The sequence below is a fragment of the Ornithodoros turicata genome, chromosome 1 (genome assembly GCF_037126465.1).
Source record: "Ornithodoros turicata isolate Travis chromosome 1, ASM3712646v1, whole genome shotgun sequence".
In the NCBI taxonomy this organism is placed as follows: Eukaryota; Metazoa; Arthropoda; class Arachnida; order Ixodida; family Argasidae; genus Ornithodoros; species Ornithodoros turicata.
The window spans coordinates 52,172,205-52,200,080 of NC_088201.1; the positions used below are offsets into that span (position 1 = coordinate 52,172,205).

Consider the following 27,876-nt stretch of genomic DNA (forward strand, 5'->3'; position numbering starts at 1 on the left):
GAATTTATCACGTTTATTGCAGATAACGCTCAGCAAACAACAACAACAAAAATATACGTATCTAGTCAGGGGTGGATCTGAGGGCGGAGGGGGGGGGGGGGGGGTCCGGATATTCTGACCTCCTCAATTTCTGACATTACATAGATTTTCAATTGCACTTGGTAGTATCATAGCACACTGTCCAATGCAGGACCCCCCCCCCCTCCCCCTGGATCCGCCTATGAGTGCGGGTGCAAGGTGAAGGCTTCTAAAAAAGAATACAACGAAAGTAAAGGTCACAGTTTCCTTCCTGTTTATTCTTTTTCGTCCAGCTGGTATTAAGAATTTGTCCTTTTGTGCACTCCGGATCTTTCCCTAAATATCACGAAGATTCGAAAAATGATGCGAGATGGTGAAATGCAGCCGTATGGGACGTCACGCAGTCCTCCAGAGGGAAGCGTGTCGCAGCCTTCAACCGGGAGGTTGGATTTCTCAGTGGCGTTCTTTCCTCACTCGGGCAGCTCCTCAAGACGGCACCTTCGTGGCGCCATCTGATAGCCACGTTCGACACTTGAATCGCATTTCGTGTCGCGCGCTCGATTACGAATACCGAGATGAATTTCGCGTGCGAATCTCTTTTTAACTTCGTTTTTTCCATGAATTGTGGTGTTAGACTCGCCTGCATTTTGCATGTCAGCATGAAAAAATTAATCTGATTAGATTAGATTAGAAGTAGAAAGAAAAAAAAATGGAAACGTAGGTCGGGCACTGGTGCGACCTGCTGTTCCATGACGCTTGATGTGTGAACGCATTGAGTGATTTAAAAGATTACTTCAGTGCGTATGTCCTTGAGGTAGTTCGCCAGGGTACACAACGCAGGTTGTTGGTGCTGCTTTGGCCGGCTCCCCAGTACTTTCTTAACAGTAAAAGGTCGGTTGTCAAGTTTAGCAAGGGCGTTCTTCAGTGCTTGCCGACTAGAGTCGAAGCGTCGGCAGGTGACCAGCCCGTGCTTTCTCCACGGTTCCGCAAGTTGAACATTTCGGCGATCCAACGACACCTATCTTACGAGGGAATGCTGATACGAACGGGAAATTGAGTCGCAGGCTATGGATGACGGACTCTAACGGCCTTGGCATCTTCGATGGGAGACAGTAGGTGCAGCTGGGGTCGATTCGCGCGAGGAACGAGTGATTCATGACTGCGCCTGTCCACACGGTCTTATAGAAAGGCGATTATGTAGGGAGGTGAGCAAGTACTTTGCGTCCGATTGGGTGAAATATATTTTATGGGTACTGCTGTCATGGTGAGCAAGTCGAGCAGCCTGGTCCGCCTTCTCATTTCCACTGATACCGCAGTGCCCTGGGATCCACTGGATGTCGGAGTTAAAGGGACTATGAAGAGACCTCTGAAAAACCTGAGTTCTCGGTGGAGAATGGCTCTCAAAGAGGACTTTTATCTGAAATATATCCTATTTTTACCATATCGCATTCAACGCGGGCGCAGTTCACGGGCAAAAGCGTCGAGCGCTCGCCCGACACCCCCCTACAAGGGGCCTGACGTCACTTGCATCATTTGCTCAGATCAAGGTTGCACTGCCGGGAAGGTCACCTGCTTGTGACGTCACATCTATTTCTACGTCGCGCCGGCAACGGTCGAGTCGCAGCAGTCGCCTTTCTTGTCCGTGGTTTTTAACCAATGTTTGGTTCATACTCTGCATGGTGAATGTATTAGTGTTCAGGCATGCATTACCTATGCATACGGAGGTTTTGAGGATCTCTTCATAGTCCCTTTAAGGAATCCCAGAGCGACATCTCACCCTCTGTCCCGCCCATTGTGGCATCGCTCGTGACCATCGTTGTCACGCGACCTAAAGCCACGAATAACAATGTCATCATTATCTGCCGAAGTCTCGTCAGGAACTATTTCGTTTCTGTTAGCTGTTCTGCCAGAACATTCTTGTAGTCAAAGAATGCAAAAGTGGGCACGGACAAAAGTATAGAGGACAGCTACTATGTCGCAACAACGAGCCGAAAGCATCACTGTGCTAAGAAAATTCTTGGTGGAACACTAGTCTGCTTAAAACTTGAGTGAAACAACTTATCCTGCGGTTGTGCTTAGGGAAGTGCCTCAAAACGAGAGCCACCGATATTTCGAATAGTGTCTGTTCTGCTTCTGACCGGTTGGCTTGTCAGGAACGGTGTGGTTATCGATGTACAGCATGCTGCGGTTGCGTACAGAAATGAACACCACCTATATAGCTATAAGTCTGCGAATAGCTTATAAGTGCAAAGTGAGAAAGACACTAGATGTTCTTATCTCGTCATGGTTGCATCGACACTCCGAAACTTAAAATCTAGGAATGTGTGGTCTCTGCGCGCCCACTGTTCGCATGCATTCTGAAAAATTAAACGAAAACATTATAAGCTAAACGTTAACAACACCTTCCTACAGTTGCTATACTCGTTGCACATCAGTCTGATCGGATCATCTCCTCCACCGGCGTCACAGTTGCTTCTGGACCAACGCGTGGCCAGGAGACAGCGGTTCGGTCTCTGTCAGTAAGACCGGCTTCACACTAAAGTTTTTTTCGTCCGTGTTTTTCACGGAGCCAAAACGGACCCATTGGAACCTACGGGGCCCGATTGCCCTTAGGTTCTATTTTTGTGTGGGAGAGATTTACTAGACGGATTTCACATGGTACTATTTTTGAACGCAAACGGACGAAAAATACGGTAGTGTGAAATGGGCCTAAATTGTAGGCGTCGTTGATCGAATTCAGCACCTTTGCGTGAAGCCTTATGCATGCGTCGTATGCTTCACGATGACTGTCCTTTGCAGAGAGTTTTGCCGGTCGAAAAAAAATAATAATAATAATAACAACAACATGCAGCAGCACGCTGGTCTTCGGTGGTGGTAAATGCTAACACGTTCACTGCGATGTACCTGAGTCGGACAAATCGCACGCGATGCGTATCGTCAGGTTTTTGAGCTGGGAGAACAGATGTGGTGTCACGCAGAGACGCCTTTGCTAAATTGTAACTGCCATTATCAGGTAAACCATAGCTGTATGTGGCATGGTACTGACTTTAACTGCCTGCCGTTTCGTTGCACCTTGTTTTGAGCAGCACTCAAATTGCTTTTCAAGTAAGTTTTGGTTGCAACCTTTTAGAACATAAACCTACATAAAAATTGCCTTTACATTAACATTGTCCTTCCGCGATATTAGACTGTACTGCTAGAGAAGCCAACGTTTTTCACGTGCCCTCTGATTTCGCCTTTATTTTTGTATATTTCTATTTCGCGAAAAACTTTTATGTGCATTAGAAAGCTTCTAGGTAACTTCTTTGTGAACTCTGCATGATGCTGTCCATTCACTCGCCATATTGAGCCTTCCCTTATGCATAGTACAGCTCGAATCAGAGTTAACTTGAACGCCATTCCGGCCTGCGGACCCTGGGTGGTGCTTAGAACTAACGGCGGAGGGTGTTTTGGTCATCCATTTACAGTTAGAGGGGGTGACAGTCGTTACGAAGGTGTCGTTTTCTGCTACGCGCTGCCAGGGGCCTGGCTCTGTTCCCGCTTCGTAGGCTAGAGCGTTGTTTAAGTTAACTTTGACGCTAGTTGTACGAGTACCCAATGGTACCGTGAACTAAAAAAAAAAGGTACATCGTAATTACATCGCGCGCATACGGCTGACAAAATCCATTTACCTTTTCCCTGTCACGGTATGAAGCTTTAGTTACAAAACGAGCAGGAAGCGACAGACAGACGAACTTCCCATGAGATGTCCATCATAATCAGTACGCTTCCTCGATTCGAGATTGAATATCGAACCCTATGATTGGTTGAGAATGGTGCGTCTCGCGAGGCCTGTCGACTAATGATGTTTTCACGCGGCATGTACGGGTAGCGCATGCAAATGAGCCTCCATAATCCGGATTAAAATTCGAGGCGGCATATCTGCGCTAAGCGGATTAAAATCCGCAGTGGATCGTGCTGCTATATACATGTACAAGTTAATCAGGCGTATCGATCCTCAAAACAGTGAGCATAATGATACCGTGCTGCGCTCCGCATGCCGATGTATACTAGTATGAGCGTCGGGCGTGGATAGTGAATGGAAGAATTGACTGTACAGTGTTCGAGGATGGAAATGCAAAGAAGAAGAATACAAAACTGCGTAACGGAGAAATGACAATGAGTTCCGTGTCGTACTCAGATTAAATGGGTTTCGAGATGAACACTGGTGTTGAAATACAGTTTTGCATGCTGGCTGCTAAACGACACCAAACACAACGAGTGTAAGAAATTAAATACGCAGTTAATGACGAGAGAACCACGGGGGTAAAACGTAAAATATATTGTAGGAGAAATAGAATCATGTTGCGTACATTGTTGCGCATTTTTGTGTACAAGAACGAATATATATATATACAGGGTGTCCACGCTAAGTGTGAACAGATTTTTAAAAAATATATCGATCACTTTTTCCGAGATGAAATCAATTGCAATATAGCATATGCTGAAGGGCACTCCGTAGGGGGGGGGGGGGGGGCATTAACAGACTCCTAAGGCAATGTCTTAATTAACTTTCAATAATTACCTTTTTAATTATAAAAGCTACGAAGTTGCTCAAATGAGAACATCTGATCTCTTCGGTCACCAGATACCAAAGCCGTTTTCAGAACAAAAATCCGTTCGATAGATCGTCCGCAAAAAATTCGTGAAGGAACGCCATTTTTTTCTTTATTTTATTCATTGCGCATCTCTAGAGACGCGTCTTTCCTTCGCCCCCGATTCGAGAGGATGAAAGAGCACACTATCGCCTCTGGCGTCCTGGAAAAAGATTAAAAGAAAACAGAAAATGCAGCCCAAGATAAGGGCAGTCGCGATAGAGTCACCCGATATATTTGTGTTTTTGTTTTGTTTCCGCAAGTTAAAGCTAATCTTCGACGCATGAGGCGGCACTGTGCTCTTTCACTCTCTCACACTGGGGGTAAAGGAAAGCCGCTCCTTTGAAGATGCGCAATAAACCAAATAAAGAAAAAAATGGCGTTCCTTCACGAATTTTTTTGCGGACGATCTACCGAACGGATTTTTGCTCTGAAAACGGTTTTGGTATCTGGTGACCGAATAGATCAGATGTTCTCATTGGAGCAACTTCGTAGCTTTTATGATTAAAAAGTTAATTATTGAAAGTTAATTAAGACATTGCCTTTAGGAGTCTGTTAATGCCCCCCTAGGGAGTGCCCTTCAGCATATGCTATATTGCAATTGATTTCATCTTGGAAAAAGTGATTGATATATTTTTAAAAAATCTGCTCACACTTAGCGTGGACACCCTGTATATATACCAGGGAAAAAATAGCCGGAGCTCTTTGGCTGCACGTATAGCATATGTTTGTAAGTCAAACGTCGCCATGCCAGTACTGGACAGCTGTTTCGGCCTGCTTGGGCCTCATCAGCAGTCCGCAGGCAGGCAACGTTTGAGCAGATGGCGTCAGAAGGTCACGCAACACGTGGTTCTTCCCGTCAAGGTGAGTGTCTAGTACTGGCATGGCGACGTTTGACTTACAAACATATGCTATACGTGCAGCCAAAGAGCTCCGGCTATTTTTTCCCTAGTATACTTCACTGGCTTTGCACTGGGCTTTCATTGGTGAGTTGGCTCACCTTGACGGGAGGAATCACGTGTTACGTGATCTTCTGACGCCATCCGCTCAAACGTTGCTTGCCTGCGTACTGCTGATGAGGCCCAAGCAGGCCGAAACAGCTATCCAGTACTGGCATGGCGACATTTGACTTACAAACATATATATATATACAGGGTGTCCCAGAAAACGTGTCATTGATTTATAATAAAAAAAGTACACCACCTAGAGTCATGCGGTCAACGGCATTTGTTCTTACTTGGTTTTTGCCACCTCCTCATGTGAATGTCGTGTAACGTAAGTTTAATTATGTAAATTTTTGCGAACTGAACTCCGAAATTTGCCTAGTAAATGTCACTTTTTTACCCCGCCAATGTGAAGAGCGTGTCTAATTTACTGAAATTAATTATAATTGACAGGGATATTCAGGAGCTATCGCATCGGAAGAAATAGCCGAACAGCATGCTCTACGGAGGTAGCACAGAATAGCGCACGATGAATTTTTCAGCGCAATCTTTGTCAGTCCGACGAAAGGAGGTTGGAAACCCAGCCCACCCCGGCATCGCAGAAAGAGATAACGCGGGCATGGCTTATCACGTCCGACTTTCGCTGGGATAATGCATTCCCTCTCCCAATTTTAGGAACTTTTACTTTTTCTACTATCACTCTGTGGGCTGGCTTCGGAACCTCCTTTCGTCGGACTGCGAGTGATTGCGCTCAAAAAGACATCGCGCGTTATGGTCCGGTGCTCCGAAAAGCATGATATTCGGCTATTTTTTCCGATGGGATAGCTCGTGAATATCACTGTGAATTATCGTGAATTGGAGTGAATTCGGCACGCTCTTCATATTGGTGGGGTAAAAAAGTGACCTTCCCTTGGCAAATTTCCGAGTTCAGTTCTCAAATATTTACATAATTAAACTTGGAGTACATGACATTCACGTTAGGAGGTGGCAAAAACCTAATAAGAACAAATGCCATTGACCGCATGATTCTAGGTGACGTAGTTTTTTTATTATAATTCAATGACACGTTTTCTGGGACACCCTGTATAACGGAAAAATTAGGTGGATATTTGAACACACGTGCACGTTTAAGGGTCTTTTTTAACATGGAATGGCTTTCAGCGAGGAATATCTCCCGTTCTGTTATCTCGCTTTTGCGCGAAATCCCCTAATTAAAGAGTTAATTAATGTATTTTAGGTAATTGCTGATCTTGTAGTCGCATGCTTTCTTCGAGAGAAATGTTCGCCTGGCCATATAACTCAACAGCAAAAACGAAATCTATTTTGCTCTGCTAGTTTTTTAATAAAATTCTGTAACGAATGAAAAACACCCAGTATATGTGGACGTTATCAGAAAATTCTCACTTCGGCGCACTATTTCCTGTATATCTTCCTAATTCGATTGTTTTCATGTTATATCCGCGTATAGATAGAGCTCGTCAAGACCAATCGTTTGACACCTCATTCGTTATAGCGTTATGACACACGCTACGTGTGCTACGCGCCGTGATTGTTTGCGACTGACGACATTCTTGCCCTCAATTTTGCAAAGTACCCCCTCCCATCCCGCATTATTGCTGGTGACTCTTTCATCACCACGTGATACTCTTGTCTGTTATCTTTACAGCGCCACCTAACTCATTGCGATATGTTGAATAGTTCTGAAATTATGAGCGTTTGAAATTACTACCAATTTCGTGGTGCGGCCTCGCTGTTTATGACACCCGTTACGTACCGCAAAGAAAGACGTAGTTCTACGTTAGAACTCTGGGGAAGAGAGGTAGAGAATCTACCAACTAAGTAGCCCACTTTAGAATTTTGAACCAGCCACAAAAACATTCACCGTTCCTACACTGCCCATTCGACACCGTCTATGCAGCAGCCGCACCTGTTTGTAAAGGAAGACCTTCCATAATTCAGGCACTTCCGCGCGCTGTTCATGTACTTACGGTACTTCCTGTCTTACGGTTTCTGGATATAGAAAGAGATCCAATTTAAATATGCAGGGTCGGCGTCTACTTTACTCTACCGGGAACGGGGGGGGGGGGGGGGGGGCAGTTCAAAATTTGCGCCTCCTCCCCTGTATTCGCAATTCTCTTTCACTTCTGTCGCCCTAATGCAGCTTGTTTCTGCCCGAAAGTTATCTTTCTGGGGCCCCTTCAGGCGGGTTCAGGAGGAGCAATTGCTCCCCTGCCCCCCCCCCCCCAAACGCAGGCACTGCATATGTATTTAAGAAAGTTAGCTTTCCTTACTCTACCACAAGGTTTAAAGGAGTAAGGTGATGACATTTAACATTCCTGTCTCGTTCGTCAAGCTGTTCACCAGGAGCCACCACGAAAAAATATTTTCGCTGTGCGATGTACGAGAGTGGTTCCATAAGTTTCCGGCCCGACCAACTTTTAATAGTCATAGAGACGAAACAAGTGTATCACTTTTCGACATAGTCATCCTTAACTTCGATGCACTTTTGACACCTTTCAACCAGCATTCTTATAACCTTTAAAAGATAGTCCGAAGTTTGTCCGCAAAATGCTGGAAAACTGCCTCGTGCACCTCACTATCGTTTTGAAATCTCCGTCCTCTGAGATCCCTCTTCAAGTTTGAGAACAGGAAGTGGTCACTCGGTACCAAGTCTGGACTGTAGTGTGGGTGGTGGATTTCTTCGAAGCCGCACTCCTTCACTGCAGCCTTGGCAACAGAAGCAGTGTGGACAGGGGCATTGTCCTGGAGCGACCGGACACCTCGACTCACCCTGTCGCGCCTCTTTTCCTTGATGGCGTCTCGCAGTCGGTGCAGGAGTGAAGCATAATAAGTCGCATTCACTGTGGTGTTCCTCTCTTTGAGGTCGATGAGGAGGATCCCGTGACAATCCCAAAATATTGTTGCCATGATCTTCTTTGTGGATTGTGTGACCTTGGCTTTTCTTGGAGGTGCTTCTCCTGGTTTGCGCCATTCCATCGACTCCTTTTTCGAAAGGATATCATAGTAGAGCACCATAGTCTCATCCCCTGTGACAATTGACTTCAATATTTCTTCTTCGTTCTCTTGACAGAGCTCCCAAAACTCCTTGGCACGGACGACGCGCTGCTGCTTTTGAACTGACGAGAGAAGTCGTGGCACCCATCTCGCACTGACCTTTTTCATGTGAAGGCCCTCGCCGATGATGCGAAAAACGGTTGTTTTGGAAAGCCCCAGCCTTTCTGAGATTTCCTTCACCTTCAGACGCCTGTCGCTCAGCACTTCCTCCTCGACAAGAGACAAAGTTTCTTGTGTCACCACTTCCACTGGACGACCGTCGCGTGGATCATCTTCAATGGGCTCAGTCGAAACTGCTTAGCCCAGTCTTTTACCGTTGTGTACGACGAAGAGGCTGCCCTGTACACGTTGTCCAGTCGCGCTTTAATTTCTTTAGGCGAAAGTCCCTCTTTTGTCAAGAATTTTATCACAGCGCGGTACTCGATTTTTTCCATTTCAACTGAAGAGTGCACCCTGGCTGTTTGAAATGCCGCTCTCCAACCGACAAAAGCATGGAGAGGGTTGAGGGTGGTGCTCCAGACCTCCAACAGATGGCGCCACGCGTCGTTAATCGCATTTTCAACTTCACGAGCATTTTCTACCTCGGGCCGGAAACTTATGGAACCACCCTCGTATTGTCAGTGCAAACAAATTTATATGAAAAGAAAACACTCGTATAAAACAGCCTCCTGCCGGCCGGCCGGCCCGCTCTCCTGGCGTGACGTTGGCAGCTCCCCGTTCCTCTTATGTCTTTCTTCTCAGCTCACGCTCTCATACCTTTCGCTACATGATCGACCCTGCCGTGGGTACTCCGAAGCTCCTTCCCTCGTTCACTTACACACCCTTTGACAGAGTGGAGGATTTTTGGAAGGTGTGCAGAACAGAGGCCTGTAGGGCACCTGTTTTCGTTGTTGTCTCGTAGGTGCTCATTGCGGAACATGCTGTTGCCTAAAGCAACAAAAGGTAGGGGAGGGGGCGGGGGGCTCACTGCTCCTTTTAATTGGCGAATGCATTAGTTCACCGACGTTATGCGCGTATGAAAACGATCCTGCGCTGCGTTAGCCAACATGTAGCTGGTAACTAACAATTCCGCTTCGTTGATGATAGGTTAATTACGCGAAGGTGAAATCAGTAGTTTCTCTCCGGCTATGTAAGTGGAATGGCGACTAATTGATGAACGGGACTCGGGCTTAAAATTGAACAAAAGGCTGCTACGTTGGAGTAATTTGCGGAGAATATTTATTTTTTTGGGAGTCAACGATTGCTTTCCCGAGCAATAAGTACGCAATGCTAATGACTGGACTATTTATCTCCCGTCCAAGCGAAAGCATGGTGAGGGAAAGGAGGACACAAAGGGTAGGTGGAAGTTATTAGCATGCAGTCTCTGCGAAAATAATACAATTACAGGTCAGGGTACTTGAGCTGAAAAGTGAAGTCATTTAAGTTTGCAGTCGGATGCTCTAATGTGAAACTTTTGTTCTCGAATGTCCTGAAATGTGTCCTTCATCAAAATCAACGAAATCTGTTTCAGTATCGGAATTGTAATAATCACAATCGAAACGTGTTAGAAAATGGCGTATATTGTATCAATAGCGTCATCGTGGCGTCCTTCCGAAAGGTACAAAGGGTGAAGGGCTTGACAGGTTCACTGCATTAGAGGGTTTTGTGTCTTATGTTATACTAAAAATAATCAATAAAATCGATCCTGGGTGCCAGGAGGTGAACATTCCAAATATGCTTAAACAAAAATACTAAGTCTTGTACTTCGCACAGTTCCTGAAAGTACGTACAGAAGGATGCTTTGCTTAGCTGTTCTGTTAGAAGGCTGGGAGGAGTCGGAAATGCCTCGTGTAATTCCGCTAGTCACACGTTTTAAATGAAAGTACTCTATTTAAAATGAGGGGGGGGGGGCAAGGTAGCTTGCCGTTGTTGGCCGCACTCAAGTGGGCATCGTCACGACTATAGCAAAAAAAAAAAAGGAAAGTGGGAGAGGGGAGTTGAGGACTTCAAAGTGATGCATAGGCAGGATGACCGATACTGAGGGGACGGAGGCACACTGTAGGTGAGAGGTGCACTAGAGTGGTCTTTCCGCTAGGCCCGTTTCTTGAAGAAAGCGCACGAGGCCGCGAGTTTTTGAAAGTCGTTCCGCACAAGAACCTTCGGGGAAGAGGACGTCCGTCAGTATGCCAGGCCTGGCGTGGGGAAGATAAGTTTCCCGCATAGTATGGTATGCACGGCATTCTGTCAGGATATGCGCGATAGTCTCCGGATGATTACAGTGTCCACACCTGGAGTCCTCCCTGGAGCCGATCTTGAACAGTTGCGAGTTCGTGAAAGCAGATCCCGTGCGTAATCTATGGATCATTGTCTGCATACCACGGGTAAGATCTTTCGTGGGAAGAGAGGGCCGGTGATTCTGCATGATGTCCTGTATGCCAGGATGACGCACCTCAACTAGCTGTTGGACGATCATGTGCCTGTCAGTGTCGGCCGGGACTGGTAAGGATGAGCTGCAGCTGTGGTGTGCTGAGGAAGCTAGCTGGTCCGCTCGTTCGTTGCCTCTGATGCCGACATGAGACGGGATCCATTGGAGCGTAAGCTCACCTCCGGTTAGCCTATGCTGGGCACACGACCTCCTTATACATCGGGCTAGGATGCTACCACACATGGGGTTCATCACGTTGTTGAGGGCACTTCTGGAGTCCGTAAGCAAAACGGCCTTAGTTATTCCGGTGACTTGAACTGCAGCAGCTGCGTGTAACAAGGCCGGGAGTTCGGCCGTCGTAGATGAGATTGGGTAACGAACTGATTTCCCTTGCCAGGCCATGTTCATTGACGGGATGTAGTACGCGCTGGTAGCGCTCTCGGAACGGTGGTCAATGGAGCCATCCGTGAACACCAGAATATGTGTGTGATAGACGTCGCTTATCAGGTTCTCAGCCGCCATCCTGGCCACCAGGGGGCTGGACTCGCTCTTCTTCCGTAGACCCGGGATGTGAAGCGTTGTTGCGGGCACGAACTAGTAGGTGGACGTAGGTGGACTAGCTGGGAGCCGAGGAAGAGCCCCCCCTGTTGGCTAGAGAGCTGGTGGCACTAGCCAGGCGTCCTAGGGATGTGTGTGTCCTTTGTTCCAGGTCGGTGAAGAGGGAATGCTTGTTGATAGATGTTGATGCATAATCCAGAAACTGGAGTCCTTTGAGCTCAGAGTGGACACTAACAGGCTTTTCCTTAGCTTCCAGGTACGTTTGGATGACGCTAGAGAAGGTTGGGAGACCAAGCGCAGTTCTATTAGAAATGAACTTCACTACATAGCACGCTCCTAGCCAACCATCATCCCGATTGCCATTGTTCTTTCCTCTGATATGCTGAAAATGAGGGGCGTACGCCATTTTTGTGCCATTATGCAGTTCATAATTGCCGCAAAAATGTCGTACGCCCTCCCCCCCCCCCCCCCCTTTCATCAAATCAAGGGAAAGAACGTTGTCATTCGAGATGATGGTTAGCTAGGAGCGTGCTATGTGGTGAAGCTCTGCTTTTAGAGTGTAGTTAGTACATCTGCTGTCATCGCGTTTGAAGTCATTCCCTTGCAAAGTGAGCGTCACTGAGTTGTTCTGACGTTCATCATCGTGGGCCAGAGGTATATCGAGATCTACAGGGTGTGCGCGGATAAAGTAGCCCCACATTTACCCACCCACAGCGTTCCCTGCTTACCGTACGAACTTCCGGCGGTGCACGACGACGCATTTATGTGATCACAACCAACAACAACAACAAAAAAAAAACAAAAAAAACGTGGTAAGCACATTCTGCGTAACAAACAATACACCCACGCAAACTTTGCTGTCCGTGCAGTTGGAGTGGGCTATACCGACGAAAACATGGTGGTCTTCGGAGAGCTGTGTGCGGGTACCGCTAGGGGCGCTAACGGTGTGGGAAACCGAAATAACAGAAATGAGCATCCATAGTGCGGCTACATTTCACTTTCTGCAACGGTGGCACCCCTAGCGGTAGCTGGATGCATGGGTGCGGAGACCGCCATGCCTCATGCGAACTGTATGGAGTATAGAGTTTGCGTGGCTATATTTTTGTTACGCAGAGTTCGATTACCACGATCTTTTTTTTCTTTTTTTTTTCTTTTTTTTTTGTGAACATGCGTACAGGAGGCAAGCAAGCTGGCGTATACGATTGAAACATCTCCTTGAGTCTGAGGAGCAGCGAGGTCATTTGCTGATTTTGAGTCGTCGTTGTCGGTCCTTGTCCCGTGTCCGTCCTGTCCAGTCCCGCCCCCCCCCCCCCCTCCCTCGCTGCTCCTCAGACTCAAGGAGATGTTTCAATTTCTATTTTTATTTTATTTTTGTGTGTGTTGGTTTTGATCGCATAAATGCGTTGCCACCGGAAGTTCTTACACTAAGGAGGCAACGCGTTATGTGCGTAAATGTGGGGCTACTTTATCTGCACACACCCTGTAGAAAGCCTTGGAAACATCTCAAGCCGAAACTGTGTGCTTGTTTTATCACAATCTCACCCCACTTGCTCACACCGGTCGAGTCCCTATATGGCCAAGTGGAAGACTTAGCGCAAGCTCTGACTGATGAAATGATGAGCTCTGGCTGATGAAATTTGCGTGCAGCACGCTGTGCGATCGAACAGCCGATACGCTCTCCGTACTTTCTGTCGATGACGTAGCGCAGGCGAGCGTTCTAGAACTCCCTAAATTAGAAACGCCCCTTACAGATTCTTGCCGAGTTATAAGTTCCTGCCCCAGTTCTCCACCAGCGGATGGCCAAACAAGTCGAACATCCAACCTGCAATACGGTAACATCAAGCGCAACTCACCGGGTGCGACAAATGTTTCCTCTGCGGGATCAAATTGGTCATACCGCTAAGGCTGCCTTCACACGGGCTAACAGACAACTTCGAGACGGTGCAATATCCGCATTCACACGTACCAACTCAGTATAGCTGCACCCACAAACAACCTCACGGCAATCGGAGGCTATGAGTTCAAATCCAACTGATGGTGACTTTTCTTTAACTGTCATTATTCAAACCTAAGTCAGTTTATTTCGCCGAAAGATCATTAGCATCTTCAAAAATGCCTATTGAATATTTGTGTGGAATATATTTTAAAAACGAAAAGAGAAATATTTCTCAGCTACACCTGCAGGATTTCAACCTATGCTAGGTAGTTCGGCAGGAACAAAATCACACCACGCCATCGGGAGTCACGTGGCTATGCTGCTCTCGTTGATTGGCTAAAACACCACCAATTCTCCAAAGTTTTCGGTCGGCGACCGATTCGGAGCAACTCGAGTTGGTCGTGGTTGGTGGTGGCTGCCGACTCGGACCAACTCAAAGTTGGTCATAGTTGGTGGAGAAAGTTGGCGCGTGTGAACGCAACCTAAAGCACTTAGGGAGATATTTTAAACGATGCACAAAGGGCATCGAAGAACAGCTGTGTGTGAAGTACAGCTCGGTGTTGGGCTCGAGCCTCGAGACACAGTTTGCTAGCCGGGCCTTGGTGCAGAACTGTCTTCAGTCGTAGAGCGTTCCGAAGTGTGCACAAAGCTACGGGACGGAAATGCCGAACTGCTTCGACCGACGGCTGCCTCAGAGTACCCTGACAAATTTTTGGACAGATCTATTCCATTTAAACGCAAAATAATAGCTCTTGGTAGTACACTACCCTCATTAATATCACACTACCTTCACTCACGTCGCATCCTTCTCCTCACAATCATGTTTATTCGCCACGGGATACCAGAAAAGTCTGCCGGAAAACCCAGGCAAAACTTCAGACAGCACAGCCAGTACGGGGATTCGAACCCGTGTCACCTCCCAGTCTGGGCGTGGAAAGCGATCATTCTAACCACTATTGCCACGGGAGCTGGTTTTCGCCATGTTACCGACTGTTCCCGTATGTGTAGTCAAATAGTGAATGATGAAATGATGAGAGGTTTTGATAATATACACCAAATTTTTTTTAATTGTTCTTAGCAAAACATTCTGCCTGTTATCTATCATACTGTATAACTGATAAATTAAACGAGGGAACAGAAATGTACTTCTAAATTGTCTTCGCCTGTCCATCTCGTTGGCGCAAGCAACAACTGAGGCTAAACAAAAAAGGCGGAACGGCAATAACTGATTCTGAAACCGCAAGATACAATGTAAGGTTGTTGAGTTGGGTGAAAAGCAAAAACAACGCGCGGCCGGAGTCACCAATATTACGACGAAACGTCGGTGAACAGAAGCCTCCTCGTTCAAATACCGGCGAATGCCAAACTGGGAATTTCCCCTCAACTTAGTATCACGGAATCTTCCTCCTCTCAGCAGCCAGGATGTAGGGATGCAAATCTGGCTAGTGTTATTAGCTATGGCACCCATTGCGTATAATAAAAGCATATTCAAATGCTGTGGTCATTCATCGTGGGCTTCATCGCCGGTTGACAGTATCACCGTCTACTTGTTTTTCGCTGCCATGAGCTATGGGGTCCTGACAATGGAACACGCCTCTCGGAACGGACGCGAATTCACATCCACGATGCGGATTAATTTGGGAGCGGAACAACCCGCAGTGTGGGTGGGACAATGGAAAGCGGGCCATCAGAGCGCCAGATGAACGTACCATGTTCCCGAAGCGCTGCTCATTTTGTCTCTCCCCCACCGCGTGGGCCGAGTACGAGCAGGAATGGTGAAGGATAGTTTGTTATTCACCACGGAACGTTTCTTTGACGCCATGTTGAAGATCCTAAAAGCGTTTGGCGTGGAGATAGCCAGCAGTTGCACTTTTGAAACTTAGCGACACGTCAGCGTGTGTTAGAAATTGTTTCTTTTTTTTCTCTCAAATGAGAAATTGCCCTAATGCTTGTGCACGTGTGATAACCTAAGGCATTACGATTGCTTTTTATGCAATTTCAGCGTAATCAAGCCATTAATAACGAACAATCCTGAAGTAAACTACGCCTCATTGATATCACACCGCATTCACTTGTCGCTTTCACATCGGCGCATATTTCGACACCCGAAGTTGAAGGGTGATTTTGGGGGTCTTACCCACCGCGGTAAAAATAATCACGGATAAAAATAAATACAATCAAAAATAAATGAAACATAAAAACAACCCTAACAATAACGCTGTGGATAGGAAGGAGAAAACGTGTGAGGTCACGAGCCACCGATATTTGGAACCGGGATCGTACTTCTACTGGATAGAGGTATGTTTCGTCGAAGAAAGAGATTGCGCGGTATTTCTTCAGATTTGTGACAGCTGACGCATGGGCGAAATAAGATATGGCTGTTGACTGAGAGTGCACTTCGCCTCATATACTCGACGCTATTCAGGCAAAGCACGCTTTACAGGAGCACCCGTCGTATGCCTTTTACGACCAACGCTGTTATCAAATTAAGCAACTCTACGAAAAGGTGCTGACGCTGGAAATCAAGACCCAGGTTCGATTCCTGGCGTCAGCACGTTTTCCCTGAGTTGCTTACTTCGTTAGTTTCTGGGTGTTCGAGGCTTACGTGTTCGTGCCGTCCATATTTGTTGGCCTGCCTCGGTTAATTCTCGTTGTTTACGCTGTTATCAAGCCTGTGTGGAGGAGCGTTTTTATAAGCCAGCTGCCAATGTACAATTGTTATGCTTCCCTAAAAGTAGGCCATCCAATGATGTCCTCACCCACAATTTACTGACCTTACCGCCCCGGATAAATCTTCGTTCGAAGATAATGAACTCGTAAATACTATAGGGGACGTGCGGTCTCTGTTACTTCCCTGTAATTTTGTACTTCTTCTTTGCTTTCGTCTGCCGAACATGCTCCTTATACGGTTGAAGTTATTCTAACCCTTAGCGAGTCCGACGCTAACGATGGCGCGGAGAATTTATGTACCCAAATCGTGCCAGTCTATTGACATACTTGTGTGCTGTGGCAAAAAATATTGCAGCACGAACCTGGAGTAATCTCAGACACTTTGTCAAAATAGATGCGTTTACGTGTATTACGTCTAAACTTATTTTTCTTCCTATCCACCCATCCAAAAAAGAATAAGAAAAAAGAGAGAGACACGCTGCTGCTCTTCGACCCGACAAGCGAACCACTCCTTGTAACATATCCGCCGCACTCGATTGTACCAAGGCCAGATTCCGAAGCAGTATACGGAAAACGCAACAGACACGAAGAAAAGTGGTCTAGGAAAATTCTACACGATTCTCGATCCCCCATGGATCTTCCGCATTGATCCACTTCACCAATCGACACTCCAAACAACAGCCTACGGAGAGATGCGAAAGTTTCAGAGGCTTTTAGGCAATTTATATGTCGGCCATCGAAGCCCTTGTATTGTTGTTCTGTTTCCTGCCGAGCGCTTCTTGTACTTTATGAAAGACACATTTCAGATAAAAGCGTAGGCCAAGGCCCACTTCAACGTGAGAGTCGCAACACGTGACTTGAAGTACTGTCTCTGATGTGAAGATTTCGTACTGCTGTTTCCCGTGGGCCAACTTTCTGATGCCGGTTGATGGTGTGAGGCTGCGTGTTTCCTCATGTTGTGTGACACACCTTGCTTGTGACTTTGGTATTGCTCAATTATCTATTATGCTTCGACATACTGTTTGAAAAAAAAAATATGAATGTGTTTGGCGAAATTCCCTTGGGCACGATTCTCCGCCAATAACGCCCGACAATGCCGCGTAACTTCCGTTAATGCCCCGGGAACGGCTGCGTAACCTCAGCACAACCCAGCTTCCTTTATAGATTTGCTCCCTAAATTTAAACCCTATTCCCCTTTCCACATTCACGCTCCCCCTTTAAAATGCTCGAGACCTTCCATACGTTCCTACTGCCTCGACTTTATCTGGATCCTCGACGAAACAGAACACCTACGGAGCTTGTGTATTTTATTATTCCGGGCGCTTATTCAAAAGCAGAAAGTTTTTTTTTCTCGCCGACAGTGGAGGAATTCGGTCCGACGAAGAAAACTTGGAACGTCGCTAATTCCGCTAAGTGGCTAATTAGCCTGCTCTAATGGCACCCTCTCAATTCTTTCTCCTTCAACGACTGCATATAGGAAACTTCGCCCAAAACAAACACAATTTGTTCGCCGAAAAGTCAAAACTACGTCTCTCCAAATTAATGAGCTTAATTGAGTTCGCCAACAAATGAATCTACTCCTGCGTCCCCCCCCCCTCCCCCGCCCCGTTTGAAGACATTTTACCAGTGCGAGACTCGTTTTAATCATGCAATCAGCATGAAATGTTAAAACGTAATTAGCGCAGCTGTATCCGAAAATTTCCATCCGGAAAAGAGAGAGAGAGAAAAAAAAGAGAGAGAGTGGGTGTCGCGCAGAGTTCCGCTCATCAAAGGCACACTTATTTCTTGGGCGCGTTTGTCAGGAGTATATTTTATTTTTGGCCCTCGTTATTTACCGAATTTTAATTCAGCCCAGCAATTCCATTCTCTTAAGGCCCTCGCTGAATATATATGTATGCTTAAATGGATTCTGTCCCTGCCTTCATTTAGCAGGAGCTGAGAGGGCGTTAAAAGTAATCTTTTGGCGCGACGGAATAATTTACTTTTATAATATGCGAGAAGGAAACTTAATTTTCTCGGCTTTCTTTTTCCCTTGTATTTTTCTCCATTTCGTCGCGCCTTTTCCATGATTTCATTGTTTTTTTTTTTCTTTTTTCTTTTAGCTGAGTTAAAGATGCGTTCGACTCATTTGGGTTTTGCGAGAACTTCGAATCAGGGGGTCTCGACTGTATAAAAAAAAGAGAAAAAAAAAAAAGAAACGGAGAAGAGAGCGCTTTAATTATTGTTTGCACGTTCTTGCCTTACAAATCGTGATTTCATTTTAATGCGAGAGTCGATGAAATAGAGGCAACTGATTAATTACAAAGGCGGGTCCCTCCTTAATTAGCGTTCGGAGAGCTGGACCGTTACCGAAGGGAAAAAAATAAAGAGGAAGAGAAGGAATAATGAGGAAGGAGTCCAGTGTTCTTAATGTCGTCTGGATTGACTTAAGTAGAAAGTGACGCTTTTTGTCGTCGACGCTCCTGTGACGATTTAGTTCCGAGCAGTTCTACCTTCTTCGCACGTCTGAGGACTGCATATCATGGGTAAGAAGGTCTTGAAAGCTGAAAGGCCGAAGGTTGTCAAGTATTCCGAGGTTTACAGGAGAAATTCATAAAGCTGACACGAGGTAATAGCAGCTACACTGTGTTTCATAGCATTACAACGGTGAGAATGCTGCGCCTGCTTGTTATTTCATCTCTTTAGATCTGGAAATGGCATACTGCTTTTGCAGCGTCGCTACGCGGCGCAGATGCGTAAGCGCAATGAGCAAACTACGTTTTTGAAATTTGCTGCAACATATGGCTATGAGGGTTGAAGTCGTTAGGCCCGCTGCGTTCTGTACTGCTGATAATCAGAAATGACGAATACAAAGGAAAGGTTCCGTTTTGTATTTCAATCCACAGAGAGTGCGTACACCAAAATCATGAATCCAGTAAGAGTAACTTAATTTTGAACGTTCTCTCCTCCTCTAGGACGGAGCGCTGATTGCCTTCTAGGAGTTCTCAACTTTGGCACAGTGAGAACCGTCCACCATTTTGCTCGTTGTAAACGCGCCCTACTGGTCGACAAAGATCTGTAGCTCGAAACCTAGGCAAGTTTTCGTAGTACCGTTTACAACTGACTCATATAAGGTACGCACCAAAAGCGAACTCTTTATTTGTCCCCCGCAAGAGCGAAACACAGCGAGGAATGTAGCGGACCGAAGAAAAAAAAAAAAAAAAAAAAACTCTTTCGACAACTTACCTCCATTTTCCTTTTCTTTTTTTTTTAATGATTCCTTAGGCTGCTCACAGTCGGCTAACTTTGAGTGTGTCACGCGCGAGATAGCAAATCAGCCCATTCGTTGTGGGCTAGGATACACCGTGCCACAGTATTTGTTCGGCGCGACTTTCCGCAACTCGCTAATGGAACTTGTTCCCCCCAATCGAAGCCGGCTTAATTCGGCAACGTCCGTCTGTCAACACTGTGTCAGCGCCTCGCTCCTCCAAGTGGAAATTTTGCGAATTCCGGGCATACGAAACTGCCGCTTGCTGCCCCGAACTTCTTAGTTTTGTGGACGGGCGCTGCATCCCTCCTATTCTTCTTCTGCTGCTGCTGCTGGGCCTCGGAGTTAAAGAGGAGAAGGTCGGCTGTGGCTTAACTCGATTAGTGGTAGTCGAAAGGACGCACGCCAATGCGCACTTCTACTTTCTGGTGGCAACGGTGGCAGCAAAAGTAGGGGAAGAAACGTGGTAAAAGAGTGAGTATAAAAGGATGAATGTTTAGATCGAGCGAAGAAATCAAGACCTTCCTTAGAAGACGTTCAGCTTAAGCGTCGGAGCTCTAAGGTCGTTTACAGTGGCCGCTAGTGAGGTCGCTCTAGACCGTTAAAATCAATATAACTGTCCGTGATGAGCAAGTGAACTGGTCTGTTGGGGTACTGTCGTACATCAGTGTACGCGCGTGGTACTTCATACGTTCCGCTTTCAAGCACTGAGGGCGTGATACCTCCAGAATCGCCCCACGGTGCTTGTGAAAACTTTCGTTTATTTATTTTTGCTGTAGAAGCTAATATGCTTTTGTGTATGTATTCTACTGACACACTTAATTTATCTAGAAGGGAACTTACGTCGAGGTGACTTACGTACCTGCTTCCACTTAGAGGTCGGTACTTCCAGAAAAGCACTTTTCGGTACACCGAAAGTAAAAACAGTCGTACACCAAAAGGGATTACCATTACTAATGCTTTATTTTCATTATTTGTCACTGTGTTGTACTGCTTTGCTGTTTGTTGAAGCATCCGTTTTGCGTGTATTACCAGCAGGGCTCGTCTCTGAAAAAGAAAAAAAAAGTACAAAAGTTGTGATGTTCGAACAAATTATTTGCAAGGGTATGGGCACAGTGCTGAGTGCAAGCACCAAAAGAAGTCACTTCGCATAATCATAGAGAGTTAATTGCGTATGATACCCCGCAATGCATTGAACATTTGCTGCAAAGCAGGATTCATCTAACCAGTGAGCTGTGCTATATGTTAATTATCGTACGTAACTTTCGAAAAACTCGGCGAAATATGTAAGTACACCTCTACTTGTATTCTACATGTGCTACATGAAACTTTTCTCCGATTTGTTATGCGAACAATTCACCTGCTTGTCGAAGTTGCTGGCTTCAGTGTGTGTTTTTTGTTTCTTTCGTTCCGTCACTTTCTTGTCATTATTATTTATTTTTGTTTACTTTTAAATGATTGCTTGCCTTGCTCTCTCCCTCTCTTCTTTTTATTGCCTGAGCTGAGTAGCTGCCTAGAGTCATACTCAGCCTAATTTCTTTGATGTTTTTTTCTTTATTGATCAATCCAAGTGTACGGCTGCCTTCTGCTCGATGCAGCTCTTACTGCTTTCAAGTATACTTTAAAGCGAACAAGTGAAGCGGCGTTTTCTGCGTCGGTGTTTGACTCGAACGTGTCCACATTCTCGCATGTCTGGCTGCGAGAATACTTTGCGCGAACTGATGACGACGTCGCACTGTTTGACGGACATAGTTATAGTTTCGCTTTTCTAAGGTTCTGGAATGAGGCAGATATCGGCTATGTAACACTCTGCCCCATGCCTCACTGTGCGTACAACATATCTTTGGCGAGGCCTCCTGCAGTCGAAGTCGCTCTCCATATTTCTCTGTAGCTACTTCAAGAATTGCGATCAGCCTTATGAACCCGGGCTACATTATACACCTTGCCACTGGTGTTAGGAACTGAAACTTGGACACGCTTAAATGAAGACAGCTGCTGCACCGAGCACTACGCATTTCGTCCGTTAAGATCTCTCTCTCTCTCTCTCTCTCCCTGCGTGGCAAAGAGTTGGGGCGATGTTTTGGGTTCGTAATCTCAAACTTTGCGGGCAGCCATTGAATGATGTACGCTCTAATCTCCAACGATATTGACCTTCGTGTCTTGAACCTTGTTTGTCCCAGAACGTACAAGAATATTCCTGACAGAAAAACTAAGAGCCATGTTCACATATGCGAGGAAATGCAAGCAACCCGCCAGTCCTCGCAGATCCAGCTCCTCGAGAAATTCGTTTCAGCAAAGAGTTTGTTTGCGAAAGTTCGCTACGCATTGCAGCATCGTGAGACATTGTTGACTAAAATCTCCTCCCGCCCAATTCTACAGTTGCACGTCTGCCAAACCGCAGTCCTGATATCTCATCCCTCAACCAAATAACCCGCGACCTCTATCTTACTGCCTCTTCGTTTTTTCTCTAGGAAAAATGCCTTCTTCCGAAAACAGCAGCTCTCCTACAAGTAGAGTACTATCTCACGATGCCTACACGCACTGATCGTAATGAACCTGGCGGTGCCGCAATGAGCCGTGGGACGCGTGCATTTGTTTACGAAGTTCGGTATAGTTCCATACATCATTTCACGCCTGAGGCCCCCTGACACCCGACCGCAATTCCTGCGAGCGCTGCCAGAGGTTCCGTACTGTCTCGTTCTTCTTAGCCGTCCGTCCCGGCTTCTTGGCTGTCACGCCTCGCGGGAACTCGTATAGAAGCAAACGGAAATGCTCACTTATCAAATGTACGCGCACCCATTAATTTCCCACGGAGAGGCCGTGCCGTTACTAAGACGTACACAGGAAGAAAGTTACCGATAGCACGGATATATTCTTGCGCCAGCAGTAGCGTTTTTTTTTTTTTTTTTTTGTCAGATGATGTAGATCTGCCCGAGGGTTTTGCTTGTGTGCTCTAATGAATCGTGGTTCTTGCTTTGGTGTTAAAGAAACATTTTGAAAGAAACAAAGAAAAATTTTGCACGAAAGGTGCCATTACCTCGACACCAACACAAAGGAAGCGGGAAGTCATCCGGTCGCTGCGCCATTTGTGATTTATGAGCGAAAGAAACCGCAATTTCTGCTTTCCCTTTCCCTCTTGCTCTCCTCCTCAAGAAGTCCGATAATTCGGAGCGGGCTGTCATTGGTCTCCTCAAACGAATTGTCCAATCATCGCGGTAGATCGTTTGAGGAGACCAATCAGAGCCCGCTCCGCATTGTGGCGCGTCTTGAGAAGAGGAGGGAAAGGGAAAGCGTGCCTTGCGGTTTCTTTCGCTCATAAATCACGAAGGACGCAGCTGGGGAATCCCGTTCCTTTTGGTGTTGGCGTCAAGGTAACAGCCCCTTTAAGAAGTTGTGACACTTTGATGTATGTGGTTCATTACATCATGCACGTATTGTATACTACACACCAGAGTACTGGGGAAAAAAAAAGAATTATTTCCCTACGTTTCGTGCTTGGCGGGATATAAACGCAACCACGCGTCAGGCTCTAACGTCAGAGGAGAGAGAGCTACGACAGCTGTCATGGGTAGTCGTACGCACGTGACCCCACTCGCGCCGCCTCACTGGCGGAGACGCTTGCAGTGATGTCATGTCAGATCCTGATGAATTTCCGTTTTTGCTGTTCCGATTTTCTGCACCTCTATTACTGCCTTTGCTGTGAAACTTGGGATGCAATTTCACATCGGTGTAAATAATTGTCTTATCACATTTATTTGGCATAACATGGCAGCGAACCGTCGCAAGTCGCAACGTACCATATGGGTCGCAAGCTAGGCAAAGAATACCTATTTCGGACACTTGTTTTCACCTTCTGACCGCAGCATCAAGCAAATGTTCTGCATCTCATTCGCCATCTCTCTCTTTTTTTCCCCTCGAATCTTACAGCCATAAGAGTTATTTTCCGGAATCCTTTTTGTTCTTGTTTGACCTGGACGCCTCTTCTCGAATGCGTGACACACTTCCTACAACGGTAGAAAAGGAAAATGAGATTAGCAGAAGGCTAGCAAGCTAACTCCACACGATGTTTGGTCTTCAAACTAAAGATTAAAAGAAGGTGAAGCAATAAAAGCCTGAAAGAACGGAGAGTGGTAAGTCGGGAGTAACGTTGATTATAGAGCCTCCCCTCTTCCACCATTAACAAAACCATATCCAACGTCCATCTTGGCCTGACTTTGATTGTCTGCGACAGAGTAGCTCCATCTTGGTAAGTAAACGGTGCAAATCCAATCGGTCGTAGGGGGACAGGCCAGTGGGATTCGTCGTCCATTTGATGAATGGCCATGTGCCTGGCTGATTATGAGGATCCCATTTGTAACGGGCCAAAGCCAATAAGAAGCTGGCGGTGGCCGATGATTTGCCTCCTTGCTGGCTGGAGACGGACACAAGACTCTATGGATTAGTGTGGGGGAGAAAGCATGAAATTTTGATGTCGTCTTACCCGACATCGGTATATAGCCTGTGCCTGGACTTAGGTTTTGGTCTGCTAAGCATACTCTATGCTGAGGGGGATTACTATTATCGAGGTATAGTTGCACGTATGTATGTGGTGTCCTTTTATGATGGACCAAAGGCCAGGTTCAGACGATGAGGCTTACGAAGATATACTGGGGAAAGGAGGCAAGGATCGTAGCTCCTGTTTAAGTGCCGAAAGTGCTACAAGACAGGTTAAAAAATTCGGCACAGGCTCATTGACGATTCACAGGATACACATCAGTGCATGAAGGTTGTTCACGTTATCGATTGTACAGGGACTATCATTATGAACATAACAAGCACTGTCCGGATCCTGTAAAAAAAGATAGAAACAGAATATTTTTACATCCGATTGATACTCCCGTAACATTGAGCGAGACGGCGCCTGCGCATGGTCGTTGCATGCACTGGCCTTGGCATGAATGTTCCACGATCCCAGGAACCTGCTTGCACGCTTCAAGCGGTTGAAGTCCACTAGATAGTACGCTCAAAGACAGCGTTGACTTCGAATGATGTCGTTGATTCCTGTAGCTCATTTATTTATTTATTTTATTTCCCCTCAGGACATGTGTGCGGGCATTGTCGGAAACCGGAAACGTGCATCTTCTTTAACACTTTCCGCAAATTTCAGGCGTTACAAAAAGGGCATACGCCCCTCGTCCTCCAGGGACGTACTCTTTTCTAAGTTTGTATTGGTTGCATACTTTTATTCTTACTTTTCACCATCACCACCGTCACCATCTTACTTTTACTTGTGTTATGAGATTATGGACCAGCTCCCGTGACATAGTGGTTAGGATGATCGCTTTCCACGCCGAGACTGGGAGGTGACATGGGTTCGAATCCTGTCACCGGCTGTGCTGTCTGAGGTTGTCCCTGGGTTTTCCGAAGACTTTCCAGACGGATGTCGGCACAGTTCCCCCAGAAGTGGGCCCAGGACACGTACTCACCCCCCTGTCCCCCACTCCTTCCTGCTGTCCTCTCTCCATCTGTCCATGTCTCTACGCCGCTCATAGCCACAGTTGCTTCGCGGCGCTAACGCGGAATAAAAAAAAAGAGATTATGGGCGACAATTTGTAACAACGAATGTACAATAATGCCACTATTTTTTATTCCACCGGCTACATCATTATTTTTTGTTCCCACAAATCTACCGTCATTGACATCTTTTGATGCAGAAACGATATTACTACTGCATTTGCCCCAAAGTTTCGGCGCAGTATCGGTAAGGACTGTTTGCGTCGCTGTCGTGTCGTGTTGACCGTCGCTACTTTCAGCACCTCTCTTAGTATAAATCACGCATCAATTAGTTGACACAGCGGGCTGTTCTGCGCACGCGCCGAGTGCACAGAAATCACATGCGCAGCACGATGAGATTAAAGGGTTCTAAAGTGCCGTAAGGTGGGCCTTGGTCAAGATGGCGTCTTCTTGTAGGCGCTTTGCTCGCATAAAGCAGCGGCAAGGAGGTCATAAACAGAGGCCGGAGTGGGCCAGTAAAGCCTCCAAGTACCGGCTGCAGGCCGTCAGCAGGCGCTTTAATACCAACATGAACTTGCCTTTATAGATCCTCCCGGGCCCCGATAAAAGCCGCGCCAAAAGGCCCATATTGACATCCACGTGCTAAAAACGGTAGAAAAAGAGCTCGTTCGCACACGTACAACGCACACAGAGAGCGACGTATGTGCTCTCGGGTAATGTCAAAAATGATGGTAAAGTGTGAAGATGTTTGAACTATATAAAGCTTATGAATTCCTAAAAGCGAAAAGTTTAGGAGTATAGCCCGGTAGATTTGTGTAACCCTTGCGAGACTCATAGTTCTATCTCGGCGTAAAGCCAGGGATTGTCGTTATGACCTTACTAGACCCTCCGTCAGTATCTCGAACATTCAATGTCTTACGCAGTAAGAATCTCAGTTTTTCTTGTTCTTCTTGTTCTCTTTGCAGGGTGAAGGGGTTAATATATCCTATTTGAGTTTGCAACTTGAGCGTAACGGAATAAGAAGCAAGAGAAAGAGAGAGCAGGAGAGAGAGAGAGAGAGAGAAAAGTGCTGCGTCTGGTCATCGTTTGCCGTGTGCATCAAGTGCATTCCTGCCGTTCAAATTAAACTGTGTATTCTATGAATTATCATACTGGTGCGTTCAAGTGTTGCACTCGTTTCTGTAAGCCTAAGAATAATAATAATAAAAAGAAAAACACAGCTCATCGCGAGCTTCGCCTGGCAACTCGCAGCAGTTGCAAAACACAAACAGGCGAAGAAGCGTGGCGACAAGCACGAACCCAAGTCTAACTCTGCGTCTAAGACACTGCTCATCCCGCATAGACCTGGGAGTGACACGAGATCGGACCCCATCACTGGCATCCTTTTCCCGGTGCATATTGTAAACAATTATTGACACAGCTCCCAATCTATTATTCAGCCCCGAATGTAGGATAACTACCTCTCTCTCATATCCTTTCTGCTAACCTCTCCACGCCGGTAGATCAAATATGGCCTGCCTTGCTTCACAAATCCGACAAAACAACCATAATCGGTCATGCTAAGAAAGCAAAAATAACGATGGTTTATTTTAATGAAGGCAGAAAGCAATAAACAGTGTGAGAAGTATAATGTATAAGTCGTTCGGTAATCCGCACCAAATCTGGGTATGTCGAATGCGTTCTACCGTACTGTATGCACGGCTGTTCTTTCGTACACTTGATGCAGATACTGCGCTGGTGATGGCTTAGTAAGTGGTTTCATGATTTCATTGATCATTTGTTGTTCATGTTCCCTCTGCTTCGCCCTTCTTGAGTTTGAGCTGCAACGCAATAGTCTTCCCAAATTGCGTATCTCAGTTAACCCACAACGCGCGTCGCTATAGTCACGCTCCAATACAACAGCGTAGAAACACTACGTTTGCTCTGTAAGAGAGCCAACGTGAAACATATTCTCGGTTGCTTCTCCTGCGTACACTAAGCCTGTGCGGTGTAAGCACGCTTTACAGGAGACTCCAGTTGATGGACGATCGGGCACACGCTTTGTCTGACATCAATCCGTACTTGTGTATAGCATTTGGCTTCAAAAACAGTCTTAGAGGTAATAGTGAAACCATTTCGGAAGTTCATTAAAAGTGTTACTATCAGGAAAACAGCACTTATCGACATCTCGAATGCGCTTCTTGAGATGTTTCATTTTGTAGCCGTTTGGCTGACCTTTCCTCTCTTTTTCTTCTTTGTTCTAATAAATATACCAACCCCCCCCCCCTCCGGTGGCTCTGTCTCGCTGCTACCACTCCAGGTCGTGAGCTCGACCCCATGCCGACGACATCGTAGATATGGTGGCAGGGTGCAAGTCTGCTTAGGTACGTGCTTATGTGTCTTGGAGCACATCAGTGAACAATAACATGCGCAAATGCACGAATAAACTACAGTAAAAACGTGCAATGAATACGTACAGGCTATCGTCATCATGCACCTAGCTGTGCTGACATGGATATTGAGTTTTATTTATTTTGAAGTTGACGCATCTCGGAGGTGTAAAATTAGTGGAGAACTGACTCGGGATAGTTTCCTTCATTTTTCGACAAATATGAATGCTATCGGTGAAATCCGCGAGTACGGGCAATGTCATCAATAGCACCATCCGATGACTTCCACACCGCATTTGTACTTCGCGGTGTATGATCTCAAATGTGTCTACGCAAAGCTACTTTTGTTCCACCGAATAAAACGACGAAATTTCGAAACGGCTCATAATGAAATGGGAACATTCACAGCACAAGAACATACATGGTGATACAAATTTGAGAAATGCGATCCGCAAAAATTTGAAAACAGAAGTTACAGTACGCGTTGGACTACAAACTTCCGCAGTCTGACGTGTTTATGCGTAACTA

General features: G+C 46.2%; 2 long non-coding RNA genes across 3 annotated transcripts in view; one reads left to right on the top strand and one right to left on the bottom strand.

Moving 5' to 3' along the window:
- Positions 1-209: 209 nt before the first annotated feature.
- Positions 210-26,198, top strand: LOC135398967 (uncharacterized). Its single transcript, XR_010424164.1, has 2 exons — positions 210-274; positions 25,945-26,198. It is a non-coding gene; the product is annotated as an uncharacterized LOC135398967 (long non-coding RNA).
- Positions 20,433-27,876, bottom strand: part of LOC135398962 (uncharacterized) — a 116,588-nt gene continuing 109,144 nt past the window's right edge. Inside the window, exon 3 of one of the 2 annotated variants that reach the window (XR_010424162.1) lies at positions 20,433-20,533. This is a non-coding gene — a long non-coding RNA (uncharacterized LOC135398962). Of the gene's footprint in view, positions 20,534-24,979; positions 25,037-27,876 lie in introns of those variants that run through there. The other variant, XR_010424163.1, reaches the window with a different exon arrangement.